The 14,648-nt window shown below is 40.3% G+C and overlaps 1 protein-coding gene across 1 annotated transcript in view; it reads right to left on the minus strand.

Annotated features, from left to right (window-relative positions):
• Positions 1-696: 696 nt before the first annotated feature.
• The window catches only part of MYO3B (myosin IIIB), a 449,841-nt gene continuing 435,889 nt past the window's right edge, over positions 697-14,648 (minus strand). The window contains exon 34 of the mRNA XM_066575886.1: positions 697-2,551. The gene's annotated coding sequence lies outside the window, so the exon portion shown is untranslated. The remainder of the gene's footprint in view (positions 2,552-14,648) is intronic.

Consider the following 14,648-nt stretch of genomic DNA (forward strand, 5'->3'; position numbering starts at 1 on the left):
CAAAATGCTGAAAAGTAATGTTAAATTTGTACGTCTCCTAAATGGTTAAAAAAAAACGAAAGTTTTTCCAATGTGCACCAAAAATAAAGTAAATGGATGGAAATATATATCTTAGCAAAAATTTCTATATTATGTTTGCACATAATTGAGATATTGCAGTTGGAAATGTGAAAAAATGATAATTTTTTCAAAATTTTCCCAATTTTGGCGTTTTTAATAAATAAACACAAATTCTATCGTTCTTTTTTTCCCGCCTAACTGAAGTACAACATGTGGCGAAAAAACAATGTCAGAATTGCTTGAATATGCAAACTCTTTCTGGTGTTTTTCCATGACACGTGTCAGATTTGCAAAATTTGGCCTGGTCATTAAGGAGCAAACAGGCTTGGTCACTAAGGGGTTAAATAAAAACAAATTTAAAAAAAATCACGACATACTAAATATCTCCAGAATCATACCTCCACTGCCCAGCAAGTTAGCTAAAGTTATCTCGGACAGAAAATTGTGTGATTTGTCATTACTTTATTTATTTTTACTGAAAATAAAGAAAAATACACAAATGTTATATGTAATGTTATAATTTATTTTTAGTAATGATGGAGAAAACAGATTATAAAATAAATGCACAAAATGAGACAATTTAAAGAAATCTGCTATAGTAAACAACCTAGAAATTCAGTAAAAAAAAATGTCAATGCTAAAAAGTGGATTTCATAAAAAATTACAATAATTTCAATAAAAATATTGAAATGAATGATGTTTTAGCACATTTGTACAGTTTTCTAATTCCAACCAAAGTCAGAGCACTCAGAGCATTGCAGAGTCTAACATCAAACTACTTACAAGACGATTATTCTGAAATCCTTAATGTGAATATAAAAAGTTTCAAAATTCTGCGCTGACTCATTTCTTAAGACTGTCTGTCTTTATAGCAGGTGAAGCTCTAGTTGTCTTATACAGGACTCCAAATCCCCTGCTTGGATACAAGTATCATTTACTTTGAAGGGGTTGTCTGAGATAAAATATTTGTTTACAAACGGGTCCTCCATTGTGTAAATATAATAAAGAGCTCATATTCACCTCTTCCCGCTCCCCGCAAGTCCTCCACTGCCTCTCCAGGTCACCGCTGTGCTGTTTTGTATACAGGCTGCAGTTGGCCTGTGACGTCCCATAAACCTGCCGCTGTAGACAATGACAGAGCTCACTCTGTCATTGGCTGCAGCAGCCTGTTTACGAGACAGCTCAGGCTGACTGCAACTGCAAAAATGACATCAATGAAGGGAAAAAGAGCTGCTGGTAGGGGACAAACGGAAAGCAGTGAGTATGAGCTCTCTGAGTTCTTTGTTATGTTTACATACTGGGTGACTTATTTTGTAAAAAAATATTTTATCTTGGACAACCCCTTTAAGCATAGTTTCACATGTGCCTATAAGAGGGCATATATCATATGGCAAAATAGCTTTTATATTCCATATGCTTGATGAAGTGTTTTCTTATACACAAACTCACCACTGTGTATTAAAGGGTTCTTCAATTGCTTGCCTGTTGTCAACACTGCAATACACAGGGGTCAGAGCAGAAGCTGCTGCCCGGACCCTGTGTAGTAGTCAACATTTGCAACCACAGACATAGCTCTCAGGGAGATCAATAGGAGCTGCAGTTAGAAGTATCAGTCACTACTCCGGGGTTGGGGCAGCAACTTCTGCTCTGACCCCTGAACATTGCAGTGCTGACAGCTGGCGCTTGATCAGCTGATCACTGGGGATCTCCAGTGGCTGGTTCTTGGTGATCAACTATTGATGACCTATTCTGAGGAAAACCCCTTTAATCAATGAATTTGGGGCAACATAAATCATGTTTTAAGTGATAGGGCTTTAACATAGATGGTCACCTTAACTATTATTTGTCCGACAGCCATCCCATGTCCATGTCAAATATTTATGAAGATGATGGATTGGAGGAGAAAATAATCACCAGGAGTCTCTTTCTTATAATTACAGCAAGATACCCAATCAATTAATTAATTTTATATATACCCTGTTTCCCTAAAAATAAGACATAGCATGATTTTCCAGAATTTTTGAGCATGCAAAATGATTTTTCAGGCTTTTTGAGGATGCTTGAAATATAAGCCCTACTCCAAAATTAGGCCCTGCTAACAGTTAATTAAAAAAGTCAATTTAAATAGTGTCCAGGTAGCTATATATGTAAAAAAGTTAAACCTTTTTGAACAAAAATTAATATAAGACACTGTCTTATTTTCAGGGAAACACGGTATATACTATCCACTGGAGCTCACACAATAGACTGGCATTTCCTATATTCTGCAGCTCATTTTTCAGTTTTGGAGAGGCACTCATGATAGACCAGTTTATTCAATCTGACCCAGTCACCTCCACAGTGCTTGTGAATGATCAGCAGAACTTCAAATTTACTGTAACTTTACTCATTAAAATGAATGTCATCAAAATGCTTTAATCGTAAAAATATCTTGATAATATAAGGACGAAATTAATTTTTTTGAAATCACTTTTCTCTATCTTGAAATCACCTGCAAAATAAAATAAAAGTGTATCAAATGTATGAATACATTGACATTTTATTGTAAATTTCAGCATTGAATTAACTCTGCAATGTTTCTATCAACATCTGATGTCCAATGTATAGTAAAAAAAACCCTCAAAATAATAATAAAGATGGAAAGCTTCAGGCTATTGGCTAAGTGAACAGTGATGGCACCACACGCGGTTTGGGGAGGACATCTGTGAATATCCGCAGAGATTACCAAAATAGTGTTATGTACTCAGATTAGGCACTCATCGCGGCTTTGATGTCCTGGACTTGTGTTGTAGTAGAAAGAATCTATTGTTCAGAGGTCTCAATATGGAAGAGATCAAACTTTGCCCTCTACAATTTCAAGGGATTTTGTTCTTGCTACCTGATACGTCTTCATTCCGTGCAGCCAGTTTTCATGTCAGGAGAGGTAGAGTTACAAATGCTGAAGCCTGAAGGCATATATATGTAAAGTAGGTAACACATTATGTGTGTGATAGTCTGTGTGTGGTAATCCTTCCAAAGACCAAGCCACTTAACCATTTAAATGATTGCTCTTAGCACTTACATCTCAAGATAGGATACGGTTTTGGAATGTGAATGGAGTAGATAGGTGTATTATTTATAGATGTCAGCCTCAATGTTGTCACCTTGTATCATGATCGTAGGATCTTCCACATACTACTATATTAAACAATATTGAAGCCATTAGTATGGAGTAAAGAAGCTTTGTTGTTAGCCCCCATAGATTACATACATTTGGTAACAATTTCCCTGCCTTCATACCTCGACCCATGGCAAAGCAAGACTGACTGCACTTCATACTCCCGTCTTGGCACTGAATTGTTTCTTAAGACAAGAGAAAGAGGCCGATAGATTGTTTGGACTGTCCGGAGGTTCTGGACTCATTATGAGGACCTGATCGCTTAGCTGCTGTAAGTCAAACTAAGCAGCTCAAACTCAAAAACATGGTATGTCCTAGGAAATATACAGCGAATGTGCAAGTATCTTTATGCTTGCTGAAAATCAACAATCAGGCTAATCGCTGTTGCTTTTACATGGTGTGGCTACCGGGCGAACAACTTTTTGAACAATCATTTGTGCCCTACAATTGGGCACGTAAAAGGGTGCTAGTGAAATCTACACATTCTCTCACAAGGCCCTTTAGAGCCACTTTTCCTCAAAGATGGACAATTCATACCCAAGAGTGGACACACAAGCGTTTCTAGAAAAATAAATAAAATACATCTTGTTATTTGCATGGCGCCAACTTATTCCACAGCGCTTTCAGGTGATTTATTTATTACCCCCGACCGAGCTGGGTACTCATTTTACCAACCTCGGAAGGATGGAAGGCTGAGTTGACCTTGAGTCAGCAATTTGAACCATGTGGGGATTGAACTCGCAACCTTCAGGTCATGAGTGAGAGCTTAGGACTGCATTTTTGCTGCCTTAGCACTCTGCGCAAGACGAGGGCATCAGACTCCTTTACCAATTGGATTGGATTCTGCTAAAACTAATGGAATCCACTGGAAGTAATCTAAAATGTATGGACAGACTAAAGAAACACTGTTGAAGATAAATCACCTTGTGTCAAACGTTTCAGTTTAGAACTGGTATCAATCTTGATGTCAAAGCCTGGAATTGATCTAATTTTATCATTAACATCTCAATCGCTTGCTTCCAAGGCACTCAATGAATTTCCTATGTTCAAACTTTTGCTGTTATTCCCAAACTTCTGGACCCTGTCATTACCACAGCCCGTATAGTACATGTAAATGACTGTATATGGCTAACAGCTCGAGCTCTATTTGAGTTGAGTCAAACTGTGAAGTTTACTTCAAAAAGCCACAAATTGCCAACAAAGACTTTTCCACCATAAAGCCATAAGCTACCTATTACACAGGAAGATTTGCGAACCAGTCACTTGCTGCAAAACACATTTAATGGCTTTGTCTTTAGATTCTGCCAAACAATCCACATGTGTGGCCAGAAACACAAAGGCCAATATAAGCCACCACATATGGTCAGCAGCTTTTAGTACAAGGATACTCCTCAAAGCTTATTAAGATTTGCAAATCTAGTGCAAACATTCTCTGTGTGGCGCGGCTCAATCTGTCTGTGAAATGTGAGACTCACTGTACTGATTTTATGATTTGTTCTGAAAACATATGGGCGGTGAAAGAGGGAACTGAAATTCTATATGGTGGACAGACATCCATATACTTACAGATATAGCTGAGTTATCAAGGAATGACATTAAAAGACCTTAAAGTGGTTTTACACATTTTGAAACCTTTTGTACATTATATGTTTATTTACAGAGAAAGAGTTGGGTCTATAATTCACGATCATCTGGACATGATGAAGGTGTCTGCCAAGTAGGACCCGAAATGTTTGTCAACAGGTCAAAAGCCTACCAAAGTGCAAGCCTCCTGGTAATTCTGCAGCTTTTTCTAATGCTTTCTTGTCTCGACTGGTGATGATGGATGAAACGTGGATTTTTATGTATCATCCTGAGTCAAAAAAAACATCAAAAGAATGGAGACACAGTGGTTTCTCGCATCCAAAAAAGTTCAGTGTGCAGAAGTCATCATCCAAGGTGATAGAGTCTATCTTCTGGGATAAAGATGGGATACTGCTTGTAAACCTCCTTTCAAAGGGGTCTACTATCACGGTTGTGTATTGCACTACATTTCTGGATAAATTGAAGGGCGTTGAAGTCAAAAAGGTGCGGAAAGTTGATCCAAGGTGTTGTGTTCTTGTATGACAATGCCTCGACCCACACAGCGACCATCACCTAGAGCAAACCTGGTCTTTGAGGTTCTGGATCACCCCTCAAGGCAACCAAATTTGTCTTCATTTTTGACACAATATGCCCTGTTTGCTACCGAACCAAAGGAATTCTATCTAAATGGGTTGACTAAGTTGCAACACCACAGTCAGAAGTGCATTCATATCTGAGGGTACTGTGAGAATAAATGTGAAATGTCATTGTTCTATGTCAATTCTTTTGTGGTTAAAGCCAAGGACTTATCAGCACCCCATCATATACATAGGTGTAATAAGTAACAATGGGGCCCCAAAACAATGTATGTAATAGCAGATGCTGGCAGAATTAGATTGTGAATCCACTAGATACAAAATGGGTGTATGACATTCTCTGTATAGCCCTGAATTATGTTGGATCTATTTCAATATCTAAATAACACTACAAAAGGCCACCAGTCCTAGGATTAGTAAACTCCTAAAGAATTTATTAAATAGGGCTGGATTGAGTATATGTGATATCCTCTTTTTATTTGTTGCTTGGTTTGGTTCTGGCTTTACTGCCTGTATGCCTGAGTGTCCTATTAATATGGTCATAGCTAATCCAGAACATGCATTTTTAAAGAAGTTATCCAGAAATAACAGAGTTTGTTGCAGTAAGCACGCTAAATTCTCAATCTGCAATATTCTGACTAGGTAGTGAGTCAAGGGCTTGTTCCGCAAAGAATATTGTTTAGAATTAAATCCAGTCCACACTTGTGAACACTTTGTATTTACACTTAGAGCCACTCTGGGGACACTTTTTTATGCATTATGCAGCTAGCCCCTCAATATATATACCTAAACAAGGTAACACTAGCTGACTATATATATATATATATATATATATATATATATATATATATATATATATATATATATATATATATATATATATACACACACACATATAAGCAGTTTACAGGGGGACAAAAACACTCCTATCACAGTTACTTCTGATGATCAGCGGCTCCCTGCATCCAGTTATAATAGAGGAGATCAGGCCTATTATAACTGGATGCAAGTTATATGGTCTGTAGATTATTGAGCTAAATATAGAAATTAATGATAATTACAGTGTCCTCCCAACAGGCAGAGATGGTACTGACTCAAGCTGCTGAAGTGATGCATCATGAAAAATCTCAGCATCAAGATGGTTCCTGATAAGTATGGGTCAGGTGACTGCACAACATAGAAGTGACTGCAATATACATAGAAGACAACCAGAGTGCGACGGGCAATCAGGTGAAGCATGCAGGGATGGAAAAATTAATTTTTGCTGCAGTGGCCCTTTAAAAAATATTTCTATTTGTAGATATTCCAGGACTATTGGAATAGCACCTCTTGCTGTTTCTATTTTGTGACCACATCTTTAAATGTTCCAAGGTGGTCACACATTCTTAGTCATGCTTCTTTTCCTGGTATGTTGAGGGACTCCTGGTGTGGTGAGCAGCTGCTTCTGAGTTGCTGTGTCTTCTCTGATGTCAGAAGAGATGTTGAGCGAGTGATAAGCAAGCAAAAGCAAGACAGTGTTACTGCAATTGTGTTTGCTTAGCATCTTCCCAGAAACTTCAGAAACAGCGACTCACAACACCAGGGATTACTCTGCATACCCAGAGGAGCAGAAAGAAAAGCAAAACTAAGAATATGTGACCACCTTGGAACATGTACTGAGGTGGAAATGGAATAGAAACAACAGGTGGGCCTATTCTAACATTAGTCCTGGAATAGCTGAGAATAGGAACTTTTTTAATAAGTGTAAATGTAAAAATAATTTAGAATTATGGGCAGGAATCAATTATAAAGAATATTTTTCACGAGAAATGAGTTGTCCAATTAAAAGAAGTTATTCCCTATCCACATGGTAGGGGATAAGTACCTGATTAGTGGGGGTCTGACTGCTGGCCAATCATGAAAATCCCAAGTATCCACGAATAAATGAAGCAGTGGTCATGCATGCACACTACTGCTCCATTCGTATCAACAGAGCTGCTGGAGGTAGCCAAAATCAAGTGTTTGACAATTTTAGCAGTCCCATTTAAATGAATGCAGCTGTAATAACCACCACAACATTCATTTGGTGACACTTAAGATCAGGATTCAGGATTGGTGGGTGTCATGGATGACCTGAGAGCAATGCTCACCTTGCACAGGACAGATGCAAGACTGTGGCAACAACGGACAAATGGCAAATGCAATGCTATACCCCTATTTAACTAAGGAAAGTAGAAAAGGAGGGAAAACTAACCCTACTCCTAATTGGGAAAGGTCACTACCTAAAAGCAGATTGACCACTCTGATAAGTGCGAACCCGCTGAACACCTCTCAAACTGCTACTTGACCCTAACAGGGGGCAAGGGCGAAGACCGAATCACAATACAAATAACCCAGAGTGAGGGAAATAAACCACAACTTAACTGAAAGATGCACAGCTTACTCCAATTCAATGAATGGCTGAGAGCTGCCTGTGATTGGCTGAGCGCTCAGCCAATTAGACACAGGCCTTTCAGGAGGAAGAGATTTTAAATCCCCACCTGCTGAAAGAGCTTCAGTACAGTGCAGAGAAGCCAAGCGGCTAGATGCGGTGAGCCACGATAGCCCCGGGGAGGTGAGTATATATTCTTAATTTTTTTACATAAGCTAGGGATTTTTTTTAGGGAAGGGCTCATATTTAAGGGCCCTTCCCCGAAAATCATTGCAGGGGTTGCCGGCATCCCATTGCTTTCAATGGGGCCGCCGGCAGCAGCCGAGGCAGGGGATTCTTTACTCCCCGCGGGGAGTCCCCTTTGTCACTGAACACTGTAACATTGCTGTCACAGTGTTCAGTGATGAGGGGACTCCACACAGGGAATATTTAAGCGTAGCATGAACCTATGAGGTGCACGCATGTCCTATCTTTTGCAAGTGCGCGAATTTGCACGCCTGTAAAACATGGACATGTGAGCACACCATAGGGAACCAATGGTTCTAATAGACGCGTGGTTTTGTGCTCACATATGCGCACACAAATACATGCTCATGTGAATGAGGCCTAAGGGAAGTATGATTTTAATTGTGCATCAATGGGTAAAAATGCTGGATCATCAAATATGCTCTGTCACGATCATCAAACTCAAGTATAAAAACTCAATTTCATTGAATATATATAGAATAAGTATTTTCCTAATTGACTGTTCTTCAGAAATTCCATATTCTATGGCAGCTCTGTGCTGGACTGTCGGACTTTCTGTAGTAATATTTGCTGAATATATCTTGGTTTTACTTGTATTGTCCTGCTGTCGGGTTCTTCATTAACATTAGTATTATTACTATTCCAATAAACATGAGGAAACCTTTAGCAAATTCTGCATAAGCGATGCCTGTCAAACAATTCTCCTGCAACAAAATTGCTCAGTGACACAGAATGAGAGTGACAAGCAAATGAGTCCTATTAAATCCCCATTCAGTTCTTGTAGTTATTATCTATTGTGTTTCCCCAAGGCAATGACTCTTGTTCACCTTAACTATTTCTTTTCTGTAACCCCCAAAACCCCACCTCCAGCCCCGGGGCTTCTCTGCACATCTTTCATCTTCCTTCATTTGACTAACTGTGATTGACAAGCTTCCTAAAGACCCATGTTTGTGCCTCCCAGTTCACCCAACCTTTAATGTAAGGGTTAAGGTCCCTGTCTCTTATCTTAAACCATGTGTTGTCACTAGTACTACAAATAGAGACAGAACTGGATGTAATGGAGCTGTAGAGAAGACAGTCATCACTCATAGTGTATATGAATGAGAGGAGGATTTAAAATGTGAGCCCAACCAAGGCAAAATCCTTTGCTCATCATTGGATGGCGCTACAGAGTATGTCAGTGCTATTGTAGAGGGGGGGGGGGGGGGGGTATGGTTCTTTCTACTGTTTTCATTACTTTTTTATTGTTTATACTATGTGACACTGAGTAAAAATGTTTTGTTGTGGCTTTAAGAAGGGGTGGAAGTGAGGATTGGTTCTCTGAGTGGGAAAAAGTGTGACCGGAAACTGGAAGTTTGGTGGGTGCGGCTACTCTGCAAGTAATCTTTGACCTAGGGGTGTAGAGTCCTCGAACTTAAGGTGTGAAAGAGGATACTGAACATGAGCAACCTCAAAGCTTCTGCTGCCTCGCCCTCTCTCCCATCCACACAACCTCCATGGCTTCTTTGGACACTCTGCAGGACTCTAAACCCCGGTTACCTGGTGAAGACTTGGTGGAGCCTGTTGCATGAGAATGAAAATTAAAAAGACTTTCGAGAAACCTGATACATGGTAATAGGACTCATAACTATGACGCGTTAACAGTTGAAGTAAAGAAAGCCTTGGAGACTGGAATTGAACTATTTATTTGTTCTTCCAGTTTATTCAAGTTTGCCGCTAAAGACAGAGATGTCGGCTCCAAGATCCTATGTAAGCTACCCACGGAGCCTCTGGGCTGTTGCCACTAACCAAGCCTATTTACAGACCACGTCTTCTTCTAAACTGGTCTGGCCAAAACCAGAACATGAGCCCTTGCCTGAATACGTTGACAGGGGCTTCATGTTGGCTCCAAAGGAACTGGGCCTGGCCAGTTTCAGAGTCAGTATGACCCATTACCAGGGCCTCTGGGAGGGAAAGGGAATCCCCCAAGCCTGAACCCTGGGCGCCTATCATACTATATAGTAAATATTCTGTGCACGGAATATATGCTGGGCATGCTCAGTTATAGTTTTGCAGTATTGTAGCAGGTAATAGCTTGTCTGCTTATTAGAGTTATGATTTAACAGTAGTTTTCCAATATCACTTGCCCAATCTTTACATGCAAAGTGAAATTTGGATAGATCCAGAAAACCATCCATACTTCATATGCATGGGGTAAGTACTGAACCTTGAGCCCTCGTACACATATCAATTTGCCTCCGATCCAACTAGATTTCTGATATTTGTTGCTATTAGGATTCTGGTTGTTATAGTAAGTCATACATGGCAAGATATCTGAAACAATCGGAATGATTTCCCTTTAAAACATTGCTCTGATCCTTGCAATCAATATTTATGTGTATCCTTGCACATGTATTTTGCTGCATGATAACTGATTAAATACTATGTAACAATCAGGGATAATTTAGAAAATGATCTGCACCATGCCGAACAAATTCCATTTCACAATTTTTCAAAATGGCTGTCGCATCCATGCCAATATGCAGCTTGAAAGTACATTTTGCACAATTCCCCACTTTGTACTTTTTTCCTGTGCACTAACCCACTCAGTGGTACCCTGCTATTAGTCAGCAATTTGGTCCCGAGAGCTGAAGACAAAAAAAAACCATCCCTAGTTTTTCCTATTGAGCAACCCTGACCTGTAGAGCTGGAATGTCTTCAATTGACTAGCTTCAATTGACAACCAATTTGCAGTTTCAGAAAGTCTCTGAAACTGTAAATTGTTAATTCAAGTTGATCTTAGCCATATTGCTTGCCAGCACCATAGCAATCACCTGATCAATGTCGTAACGTCATCTATCAGCCATCCATTGACTGTTTCAGCTGAAGCAAGAGTAGAGGTGGGCAGACAAGAGGATTCCGAATTCTCTACAACTGTATTGTGTGTTTTATTCACTGACTAAAGGCTGCCACAAATAGTAGTCTGTTGATAAGATCTCGAGGCAAATAGAAATTGCTCAGCTGCCCTGATCCATATTTGGGTTGCTTTTGCTTCAAGCAGTACAGCAAATACAAATCTGAGGGCAAAGTTAACTTAAGTACAAATTTGAGGTGAAGAATAAAGTGACCCTCCAGTTTCGGGACAAAATTCTGTCCTGGCACAGAAGTAGCAGGGTGTATATTACCTGCAGTTGTTCTTCTCTGTCATTCTTCCTATCCACCAGTTTCAGGCCTCACGTTTGGCCATCCAAGATAGCTGCAGACGTTTCCTAACTAATTAATGCACACTTGCACTGCTCTCTGATTGGCTATTGCTGTGAGCCATTCTGGCCAATCAGAGAGCAGTTATAGTGTATTGGCAGTGTACTACAACCAATGAACCATGGGGATTAGGTAGTCTAAAGATTGCGTTGGCCATCTTGGATGTCCAAAAACGGGATCTGGACCAGCTAAATCTAACCTGGGCAGCCGAGAAGAGCGACTGCAATTAATATACCCCTCCTTCCCTGCTACTCCCAAAACAGAATTCTATCCCTGTTGGTTTAACCAGAGGTAAAATGATGATTTAAGAGTGTTTATTTGTTTGTAATATTAACCACTTAACCAAAATTAGTCAAAGACAGATTTTCTTATCCCCCTTTGGCGTCATATCTAACCTCCTTTTACTTTTCATACTGCTACCACCTAAGATTTTATTAAAAGGCTGAAAAAGGCAGCTGGTCCCTCCATCTGTTTTACAATATTTCAAGGCCCGAACGATATAGGTTATACCTTTTGGCCATGCCAAGTCTTCAGCTACCCCCTTCCTATCAGAGCCTGCGGAGGACTAATCTGAATTTCACGCTCTGATTTCGCCAGGCGTTTTTCTTACTCCTGCCAGAGCCTGAGCTTCTTATGCGAGTCTTTCATAGTTGCTGATTACCTTCTTTTTCTCTAGTAACAAAAGATATCCCTTCCTTTCAAGCCCGGCTCATTTGCAATCAACAGAATTCAGAGCAGGATCTGCTGCTGACTGTATAGCGTATACCTTTAGGGAGCGACAGCGCAAAGTCAATATCTTATTTTTAGACGAGAATAGAGCTGAAAAGGTATATTTCACATTTTTCTTTGCCATCATTTGCTGTTGATGTTAACAGAAAAGATTCAAATTTGTGAACAAAGCCTCGTAACACTTTGCAGGTGCAAAAGGGAGGGGAGGGGGGGTTAAAACAAAAGGCTTGAAAAAGCCTAATGGTATTTCTCGTCATTAACAACTCTTTGATGTTCATACTCTAGGCTGTCTTTTATCTTTTCTTTCAGCTTTTTTTCTACATTAAAGATCCACTCGGCCTGGGTATTTCCAATCCTCTTTTAAAGGTGCAGGGAAATGGCTTGTTCTAACTTTCTGAACTTTTCAGGTTTCTGATGATTTTAAATAGGTCAAGGAATTTGGATAATTATATAATGAGAAATACAAAGGTTTAATAAATGCTAATTTCTTAAAGTGCTATTACTTGACCTGGCACTCTTTTTTATTGCACTATTATATCTTAGCCTTGATCTTTATAATTGCCATACTTTTCTAACTTTCCCTTTAATTGATTTGTCACCTATTCTGCATGTCCCATTAGTTTGGTTTAAATAAGCTAATATTTTTCTAGTACGTTTTTAATGTTTAGACAATTTTACAGGATACACAGTTGATTTTCATATAAAGCTGGCAATATAATAATTGCTGTGTAGGGGATATCTGACCTAGTTTTGATTACTCTATGGGTACCAATAGCAAAATGGAATTCCAACTATGGGCAGACTGTGAGACCTAAACATGTATGGCAGCACTAAAGCGTACCTGAGTTTTTAACCCGTTTTCTAAAATATACCAGCTTCTCCTTGTCCTCTCATTTGCTGTTTCATGTTTTTAAGTTCTGATTTTTAGGTATTCTTCCCCATTTTTCTGCTGTGCTGCTGGTTGCAATCCATTTTCAAACAGGTGGCATGTAGCAAGCTTAGCTTTCTGCCAGTAGTCACTGTCTTGCACTTTCTTTCCCTCGCTTCCCATGCTGACTTGCTCTGTCTCAGGTCCAATCAGCATGGACCACCTGATCGCTGCAGCCAATCAGAGGCTGTAGTGGTCAGGTGCCATTCTCTAGGAGTAAAGAGAGAAAAACCACAATAAAGAGTAAAATCCGCAGTGAAAATCTGCCAATTGATATGCTGTAGATTTAAAATTTACATTGCAAGGCAATTTCTGCACAGATTTGTTTTGCAAATTGTGGATGAGAGTTGTTAAAATTTCATCCAAATTACTGCTACTGTAATATATGTATTTATGTCATATGAACATATAATTGCAAGAAAAAGTTAGTGAACCCTTTGGAACTACCATATATTACTAATGAATTAATCTGGGCTTATTGCTATATTGCTACTGTTGTCCCTCTATGAGGAGGTAAGTTCTAGAATGGATGGGGAAGAGTCATTGGATCTTGTATATCTTGACTTTTCTAGAGGAAAGAAGGTTTTATACACCAACATAGAAGGGCTCTTTACTGTAACAACAGTGAGACTATGGAACTCTCTGCCTAAGGCCTTAGTCAGACGGGCGTTTTTTAGCGCGATTTGCGGATCGCATGACGGATGCGCATCCGCAAATCGCGTGACCGGTGCGCGCAAGTCGCCCGCAAATCGCCCGAAAATCTGCTCCTAGCCGCGTTTCATTAGAAACGGGCCGGAGCTGTCCAGCGCATTGCATTCAATGGAGACAGCAATAGAGCCGCCTCCATTTAAAGCAATGCGCTGCGGGCGAGCCCGGGATGAATTGTCGGTAAGGGCTTAAATATATAAGCCCTTCCCTGCAATTCATCCTAAAATGTGTTAAAATAAAAAAAAATTGTATACTCACCTTCTCCCGGCAGCCGGAGCTCCGCGCGGCCGTCCTGCAGTGGGTGTGAGTCAGACCTGCCCCCTGATTGGCTCAGCGCTGAGCCAATCAGAGGCATGCCTCACTCACACCCATTCATGAATTCATGAATGGATGTGAGTCAGACATGCCCCTGATTGGCTCAGCGCTGAGAGGCAGCAGTCACTCACCCATTCATGAATTCATGAATGGGTGTGTGAGTGAAACCGGCCTCTGATTGGTCAGGGCTGTGACCAATCAGAGGCAGACCATTCATCAGGCGGGGATTTTAAAGCCCCGCCGGTTGATAGTGCCGAGAAGCAGTTCAGGAGAACTGACAGCGGCCGCGGCTGGACTCCGGCTGCAGCGGAAAGGTGAGTATACAATTTTTTTTTATTTTAACACATTTTAGGATGAATTGCAGGGAAGGGCTTATATATTTAACCCCTTCCCGACAATTCACCCCGCGCACGCCGGCAGCCCATTGCTTTCAATGGAGCGGCTGTATTGCCGCTCCATTGAATTCAATGGGCAAACATCGTTCTTCTCTGCCACAGCTGTTACAGCTGTGGCAGAGAAGAATGATTTGTCTTCTATATGTTCTCAATGGGGTCGGCGCTGCTGCCGCCGGCCCCATTGAGCGCATATACAGAAGAGAACAGGAATCGCAGATCGCAGATAGGTGCGATCTGCGATTTTTTGTTCTATAATTTATCGGACGAGCGCATAAAAAGTGCTCATGTGTCCGATACCATT

This window comes from Eleutherodactylus coqui, chromosome 8 (genome assembly GCF_035609145.1).
Source record: "Eleutherodactylus coqui strain aEleCoq1 chromosome 8, aEleCoq1.hap1, whole genome shotgun sequence".
Lineage (NCBI taxonomy): Eukaryota > Metazoa > Chordata > Amphibia > Anura > Eleutherodactylidae > Eleutherodactylus > Eleutherodactylus coqui.